Genomic DNA, 7,906 nt, shown 5'->3' on the forward strand with positions numbered 1-7,906 from the left:
GCAGATGGATACAGGAATTCAGCCTCGAGAAAAGAATGCTGCTCTTTGAATGATTCCTCACTGCGTTTTATCATGCAGTGATTATACACTGCTTTGGTTGCTGCAGGGTTTTACTGAAGCTGTTGACAATGGGTTTTCTGTTAAGAAAGAACACTAGGGATAAAATGCCCCCCAAAACGACATGGGATATTCAAGAACAAGAATAAAGGAAACAGAACTCCACCGTCAAAATTTGAACTTCAGATTCTGTCACTGATTTATACAGAACATCTAATCTTCAATCTAGGGCCATTTTTTTTTTTTTTTTTGCAAACTGTAAAATCTATTAAACATACAATGACCAGGTGATCTATACTGATTACATATTTCTTTAATAACTTAGCTTTGGGGTTGCATTTGCTTTTTAAAAATTATTAATTTATCTGAGTTATACAGAGAGATGGGAAGAGAGAGAATCATTTTGTTGGTTCACTCTCCACATGGTCACAATGGCCAGGGCTGGACCATCTGAAGCCAGGAGTCAGGAATTGCTTCGGTATTTTCTTTTTGTGGAGAAAACAATTAGGTGTCTAAAATCCAGAAAAATATCAAATGATCAGCAAAAGAGGCAAGATTATATAAAATATATAAATTAATAAATTGTTGAAATTGAAGAAATTCTTACAGTACAATACATTAGATTTATATTCATTTTAGAGTTCATTTACATGTCAAGTACATAGTCATATTTCAGAGTCTCACAAATAATATAGGGAAAATACTTATTTGTGCATTTGTGTATTGGAGGGAGTAAGACAGGAAATGGGGACACTGCAAATGGCCAGAACAATAGAGAACTTAGAAACTGAAGGGTTCTTCCTGTTCATCAGCTTTGGCTGTGGGAGAACATGTGTCTTTAAAAACACAAAATTGTACCATAAAATTTAAAGTTCAAAATAAAAATTTAACAGCAACAAAAAAATAAAACACACACATGCACAAAAATCCTCTCTGGACTCTGCTCTACTATGGTAATAACAGTAACCTCAGATTTAATAAATAATATTTATAAATAAATAAATAAATAAATAATATTTATTAATAAACCTCAGTTTATTAAGAATACATGTTTCCAGGTCTTTTCCAAAAGGAGTCTAAACTGTAGGTAAAAAAAAAAAAAAAAAGAAAAGGAAAAGAAGCCTCGGTCCCAGCTCAGTAGCCTAGTGGCTAAATTCCTCATTTTGTACGTGCTGGGATCCCATATGGGCACCAGTTCTGGTTCTGGCGGCCCTGCTTCCCATCCAGCTCCCTGCTTGTGGCCTGGGAAAGCAGTTGAGGATGGCCCAAATCCTTGGGATCCTGCACCCTTGTGGGAGACCTGGAAGACGCTCCTGGCTTCAGATTGGCTCAGCTCAGACCTTTGTGGCTGCTTGGGGAATGAATCAGCAGATGGAAGATTTTCCTCTCTGTTTCTTCTCCTCTTCTTAGTATATCTTTCCAATACAAAATAAGCCAAATCTTAAAAAAAAAAAAAAAAAAAAAAGAAGCAGCAGCAGCAGCAGCCCCAGCTGCCTTAAAGTGGCCAGTGCAGTGGCAAAGCAAGCAATGCTTCACCTGCTAGCACTAGCATGGGCACCAGTTTGAGTCCTGGCTGTTCCACTTCCCTTCCAGCTCCTTGCTTATTGCCTGGGAAAGCAGTGGAGGATGGTGCAAGTCCTTGGCACCCCGCCACCCATGTGGGAGACCCAGAAGAAAGCTCCTGGCTCCTGGCTTCAGATCAGCTTAGCTCTGGCCTTTGCAGTCTTTTGGGGAATAAACTAGCAAATGAAAGACCTCTCTTTCTCTCTCTGTAAAATCTGCCTTTTACATAAAAGCAAATAATTTTTTTAAAAGCCTCAAATAATTCTAAAGAGAAATCAAATTTGAAACCACATTCTTGTCCACGTGTTTTGTTAGTATTTCATTAAGAAGTGTCAAATTCCTGGAAACTGAAATTTTCCCTGATGATAAAACAATGTTTTGTATTTAAATTCAAGCATAGTAATCAGAAATTCATAGATATTCTGGGACATCTCTAAAAATGTTTGGTGATCACTTCAGTACTGAGCCTCAGGCTTCCTAGTCATATCAGGGTGGCTAAAGTGAGACTTACTCAGAAATGTTAGTTGAAACTTTGGTAGAGCATTAACTTTTTTTTTTTGTGAAGAAGAATGAAACCTGGTTTAGCCCACTTACAATATTCTTTTTCCATTTATTTTAAGTCTTTTCCATATAATTTTTGTTATTCTCTTTTTCATTTCTGCATTACAGGTAACATACAGAAGTTGCATGTAAATTCTCAGTTGTTCAATACAGTTTCTTCCTTCTCAAATGACTTTCTAAGAGCATAGCGTTTCAGTTCCTTAATATCCACAGCAACTGTTTGAATGTTTTAAATGCAGAAGAGCCTCAACATGACCTAATGGATTTTTAAAAACATTGAATTTTCTCCATTGAGGAAACTATATTATACTATGTACTATTTAATTCAGTGTTGACTAGCCATATTTGGCTATTTAAATCTATTTTAAAGTGAATCAAAATAAAAATTGTAATTCTGTTCTTTATTTGCGCTACACATATTTCAAGTGTTTAACACTCATGATGCCCCCCCCCCATCCTTCCCTGGCTTCCTTTCACATTTCTATCAGTTATTCACTGTTTCTTTAATACATGCAAGTTGGATGCCTCCTAATGAGCCAGAATACTTACATTATAACTATGTTATTGTATAAAGTGTAATTAATTATCCTTGCCTTCAAGGAGTTGATGGTCTAGCTAATAAGCTTTGTAATGTCTACATACTGCAATGATTAAACAGGCTTTTTAATAGAAAAACTCATAGGCATGTGATACTTTTAATTTGTAGATAATTTATATATATTAATCACACTGATTTTTTTCAATAAATTATGTTGTGGACCTCCATATTACAGATGAGAATATTTAGTTACCAAAAAGTTCTGATTTACCAGTACCAAGGCCATACTGCTATCCAACTTGTAAATATTTGGACTATCATTCCCCAGAAAGGTTCTGATTTAACCAAAACATGGAGCCTAGGTAGTTTTTTTTTTTTTTAATGTATGTATGTTTTTTTTTTCTCCTCTTTATTCAAACTTTCGTCTCTACAGTTATTATACCAATGCCATGCATTAGTAAAAACATGAACATAACTATAAATATATCCAGCTCCTATCACTGAGAAGCTTGTAAGTTATTGTGGAAGTAAAAACACAACACAAAATGATAAATGTGTTATTGCCAATAATTGCAAGAACAGATGGTAGCATATGGTTATCTTTAATCCCATAGCAGTGATTAGGGAAGGTCTAAATAAGAAAGTGGCACGTATGTAGGGACACAGTGTAAGAAGGTCTTCTCTAGAACATGCCATAAGTCACTCTTCCGTACTGGTTATAAAGCAGAATGAGTTGGCTGTCAGACCCGTGGTCCTGACTTGAAGCTGTGGAAACCACTGGAGACATGCTCCCACCTCTGCCTGTCCAACAGAGAAATTAGTTTCTATTAATTTTTAAAAATTTTTTATTTTTAATTTTGAATTTTATGCTGCCATTCTGTGGAGTCTGGGATCTCCCCCACCCAAATTTACATTTATTTTTAAGTGATAGATTTTTTCTTGAAAGTATTACATGTTTGTAGAAAAGCAGAACTTACAACAAATAGTTCCCCAAACCCGTATCTTTAGCAGTTTCCACTATCGGTAAAATCCTTCGTTGATGCCTTGCGTTTGTTACAACTGATAAAATAATATTGATAAATTAAAGTTTATAATTCACATAAGAGAATATTTTTGTATTGGTCTGTGAGTTTTCCTGAATGTGTGATGACATGTATCCATGACAGCAACAGAACACTTTCAAGGTCCCTTCACAGTCTAGCTTACTGAGATTTTGCTTTGTTTTTTTTTAGTCATGTGTGAATTGAAATTTGTGAATATGCTTATAGGACCTTTTGTCTTTAGCTTGTTGATATAATGGATTATATTGATTGATCATTAAATATTGAACATATCTTATGGACCCAGAATAATTCCTATTTGGTCATGACGTATAGTTCTTTTATTACTCATTTAAATTTGGTTTGCTGATATTTTCTTGGAGATTTTTACACCTATGTGCAAACATTGCAAATATTTATCATAAGTTTTCTTCTGATGTTTGCCTGATTTTGTTTTAGGATAGTACTAGTCTTGTTGTCCACATTGTGGCATAGTGGATTAAGCTGGCACTTGAAGTGCCAGCATCTGATATGGACACCAGATTGTATCCTGGCTGCTCCACCCCCATCCAGCTCCCTGCTCATGGCCTGGGTAGGCATCCTTGGGACCCTGCACCTATGTGGGAGATCTGGATAAAACTCTTGGCTCCTGCCTTCAGCTTGGCCCAGTCCTGGCAGTTGTAGTCATTTGGGGAGTGAATGAGCAGGTAGACGATCTTTCTCTCTTTGCCTTTCAAATAAATAAATATTAGAAAAAAGTAGTAGCCTCAAAGAATAAGTTAGGAGGTATTCACCACACTTCTTTTTTCTGGAATTATAGAGAAATCATACCTTTTTTTTTTTTTTTCTTGAAGACCAGTGAAATTCCCTGGCAAAGCCGTAACTACTTTGTATTTAGGATGTTGTTAATTTACTCTCTAAAAGATTCAGATTATCTATTTCTTCTTGTGTGAAGTTTGGCTGTGTTCTTCAAAGAATGGGTCAAGTTAGATAATTCTAAGTTTATAAATTTGTACCATGGATTTCTTAGAATTTTTCTGTATTTTCCTTTAATATTTGTAGGAATAGTAATCATGGTTCTTAGTTTATCTCTGATATTAATGATTTGTGTTTGTGTTTTGTCTTCTCCTTGGCTAAAATGACTAGAGGTTTATCAATTTTATTGATATTTTCATTATATCAGCCTTCAGTTTTATTTATTTTCTGTATTTTTCCTAGTCTAATTTCAATTATTTATGCTTTGATTTTATTTTTTAATTTTCTTATATTTATTTTAGATGTAATTTGACTCGTGGTTTCCTGTTTTTTGTGGTTAATTTTAGATAATTTTTATATACATGTATTTAGTCATATAAATTACCCTTTAGGTATTACTTTTCTGCATCTTACTGTGATAAGCTTTGTTTAATTGCCATTTAACACAACATATTTTTTAAATTTCTAAACTACTTGTTTGATTCATGTGTAATGTATAAGTACATTATTTAGTTTCAAATATTTGGGGAATTCCCAACCATATTTATGTTATTGATTGTGCTCTTACAGGCTTGCTTTCTGAAAAGATTTAGTTGTGTTCATTTGAAATGCAGCTTTACACAGAGAAGGTAACTGAGTGAGAGAGAAGTGAGCGAGAGTCCATTTGCTGATTCATGCCTCAAATGGCCACAATGATCAGGTCTGGGCTGGTCCAAATTCAAGAGCCAGGGCTTGCTCCTGGTCTGCCATATGGGTGCCTCTATTCAGGAATTCCTGAGACACATGTGTTAGGTTGTTTGACAGTATCCCATAAATCTTAAATGCTTTTCAGCTTTGATCATTTTTCTTCTTTTATTTGGTCTGAGATATTCGCAGAGATATATCTGCTGCTCTCCTATGTGCATTAGCAGGGAGCTGCAGCAGAGGCAAAGCAACCAAGGTCTAACTGACCTCCAGGCGGGACACCGGCATTGCAGGTAGTGTCTGAGCTTGCTACTTCGTAAGCACGAACGGTACATTTTTGTCTATCAGTAAACTTTAAAATTTCTTCTTGAATACCAGACATGGTGTTGTGGGTAAAAGTAGCTGGGGAGAATAGGTCTTTAGTATAAAGTATATGTTTACCTGGGCAGGAGTTAGCTGTGTTTACTGTTTACTGTTTGCTATAACTGTGGCTAAATTTGCCTCGAGTGTTCTTATTTTTACTCTTATTGTATTTATGATTTCCAGCAAACCCTTAAATACAGCCCGAGGCATCCAGTTCTTTTAGCTGTAATCCCATTATTACACATGAGTCTAATTGATGTGCTGGCAAGCTGTGGGGGAGGAGAAGCATTCCATGGTTCTGTCTGTACAACATAATCTTTTGGTGAGCCTGAATTAAATATTTCCCTTTCTCCATATGTAAGGCTGGAGAGGGTTGAAGTTTCGTATTTTATTTTCCCTATGTCTGTTAGCTTTGGATAGAACTTCACTTAGTTAAGCCCTAGAAAAATAGTTTCCCTTGAGGGCAGGCATTGTTAAGCAGAATAGAGAGCTCTGAGAGCATTTCAAAAATGTCGCTTTTCCAGGCTGGCATTGTTGCATAGCTAGTTAAACTGCTGTCAGCAATGGGTGCTGGTTTGAGTCCCAGCTGCTTCACTTCTGATTCAGCTCTTTACTAATGGACCTAGGAAAGCAGTGGGGGAATGGCCCAAATGTTTGGGCCTTGCCACCCAAATGGAAAATGCAGATGAAGTTCTTGGTTCCTGACTTGGGCCTGATCCTGCCCTGCCCCTTGTGGCTGGAGAAGGGGTGGGGGAGGGGAGTGAACCAGCAAATGGAAGATCTCTCTTTATGCCTGTCTCTGCAACTCTGCCTTTCAGACAGGTAGATGTCTTTGGAAAGTGTCTTTCCTCTCTGTATATCAGACTTTAAAATAAAAATAAAATAAATCTTAAAAAAGTAGGGCCCAGCGCGGTAGCCTAGTGGCTAATGTCCTTTCCTTGTACACACAGGGATCCCATGTGAGCACCAGTTCTAATCCTGGAAGCCCTGCTTTCCATCCAGCTCCCTGCTTATGTCCTGGGAAAGCAGTCGAGAATGGCCCACGTTGGTGGCAGGGACCTAAGCACTTCAGCCATTTAGTCTGTTTTCCCAGGTAATTTGGCAGAGGGCAGTATCAAAGAGAGCAGCTGGGACTAGAACCTGTTCTCATATGGGATGCCAGTGGCTGTCATAGGCAGCAGCTGAAGCCCCTGCATAGCGCTGGCCTTTTTCTCTGATATTTATAATTAGAATTAAAAAAAAAAAAAGAACTTAGTGGGATTCCTAGAGGTAAAATTTGGAGAAGTGTCATTAACTCACTAAAGCAAGTTGTAATTCTTAGCAGTCTATGCGGAACCTTCGTTATTCATCAGTTGCACCTTAAAATTGTCCTACTAGTTCTAGTTCCCTTGCTGGACTTGTTTTTCAGTAGTTGTGATTTTGTATCTGCCTTTCTGTCTCTCCAGTTTGGGGACTAGAAGCTTGCCATGTGACCTCACTTCCATGGTAGATCAGATTTTCAGTTTGTTCAATTTTTTTTTTTTGAAAGAAAAGAAGCAAGCACTTCCAAATTCTTCATGTGTTGTATCAGACACTGGAAGTCAAGCCTACTTATATTTTAAGAGCAAAATTTTTACAATTCTGATTTAGTAATTGGTTTTAAGATGTAAACATGCTTTCTATTTGGTCTTAAACCTTTACTAAACTGAGTTCTAGGCTGCTAGCCAGTTGCACATCTCAGTTTGTGAATGTTTTCACTTTCTTTTTTTAAAAAAAGATCTTATTTATTTTATTAGAAAGGAAGATATACAGAGAGGAAGATCTTCCATCTGATGGTTCACTCCCCAAGTGGCCACAATGGCCAGTGCTGAGCTGATCCAAAGCCCGTAGTCAGGCACTTCTTCTGGGTCTCCCACATGGATACAGGGTCCCACGGCTTTGGGCCATTCTCGACTGCTTTCCCAGGCCATAAGCAGGGAACTGGAAGGGCAGTAGAGCAGACGGGACATGATCCAGGGCCCATAGGGGATCCAAGTGCTAGCCAGGTGAGGATTTAGTCACTGATGCATTGTTTGGGTCCTGTTTTAACTTTGAAGCTATGCTAAATTACTCTGAAAATTTTCTAAAAAGCAGATAAACAACTCAT

This window comes from Ochotona curzoniae, unplaced genomic scaffold (assembly GCF_017591425.1).
Source record: "Ochotona curzoniae isolate NIBS_2020 unplaced genomic scaffold, NIBS_Ocur_1.0 contig_1274, whole genome shotgun sequence".
NCBI classification, from domain to species: Eukaryota; Metazoa; Chordata; class Mammalia; order Lagomorpha; family Ochotonidae; genus Ochotona; species Ochotona curzoniae.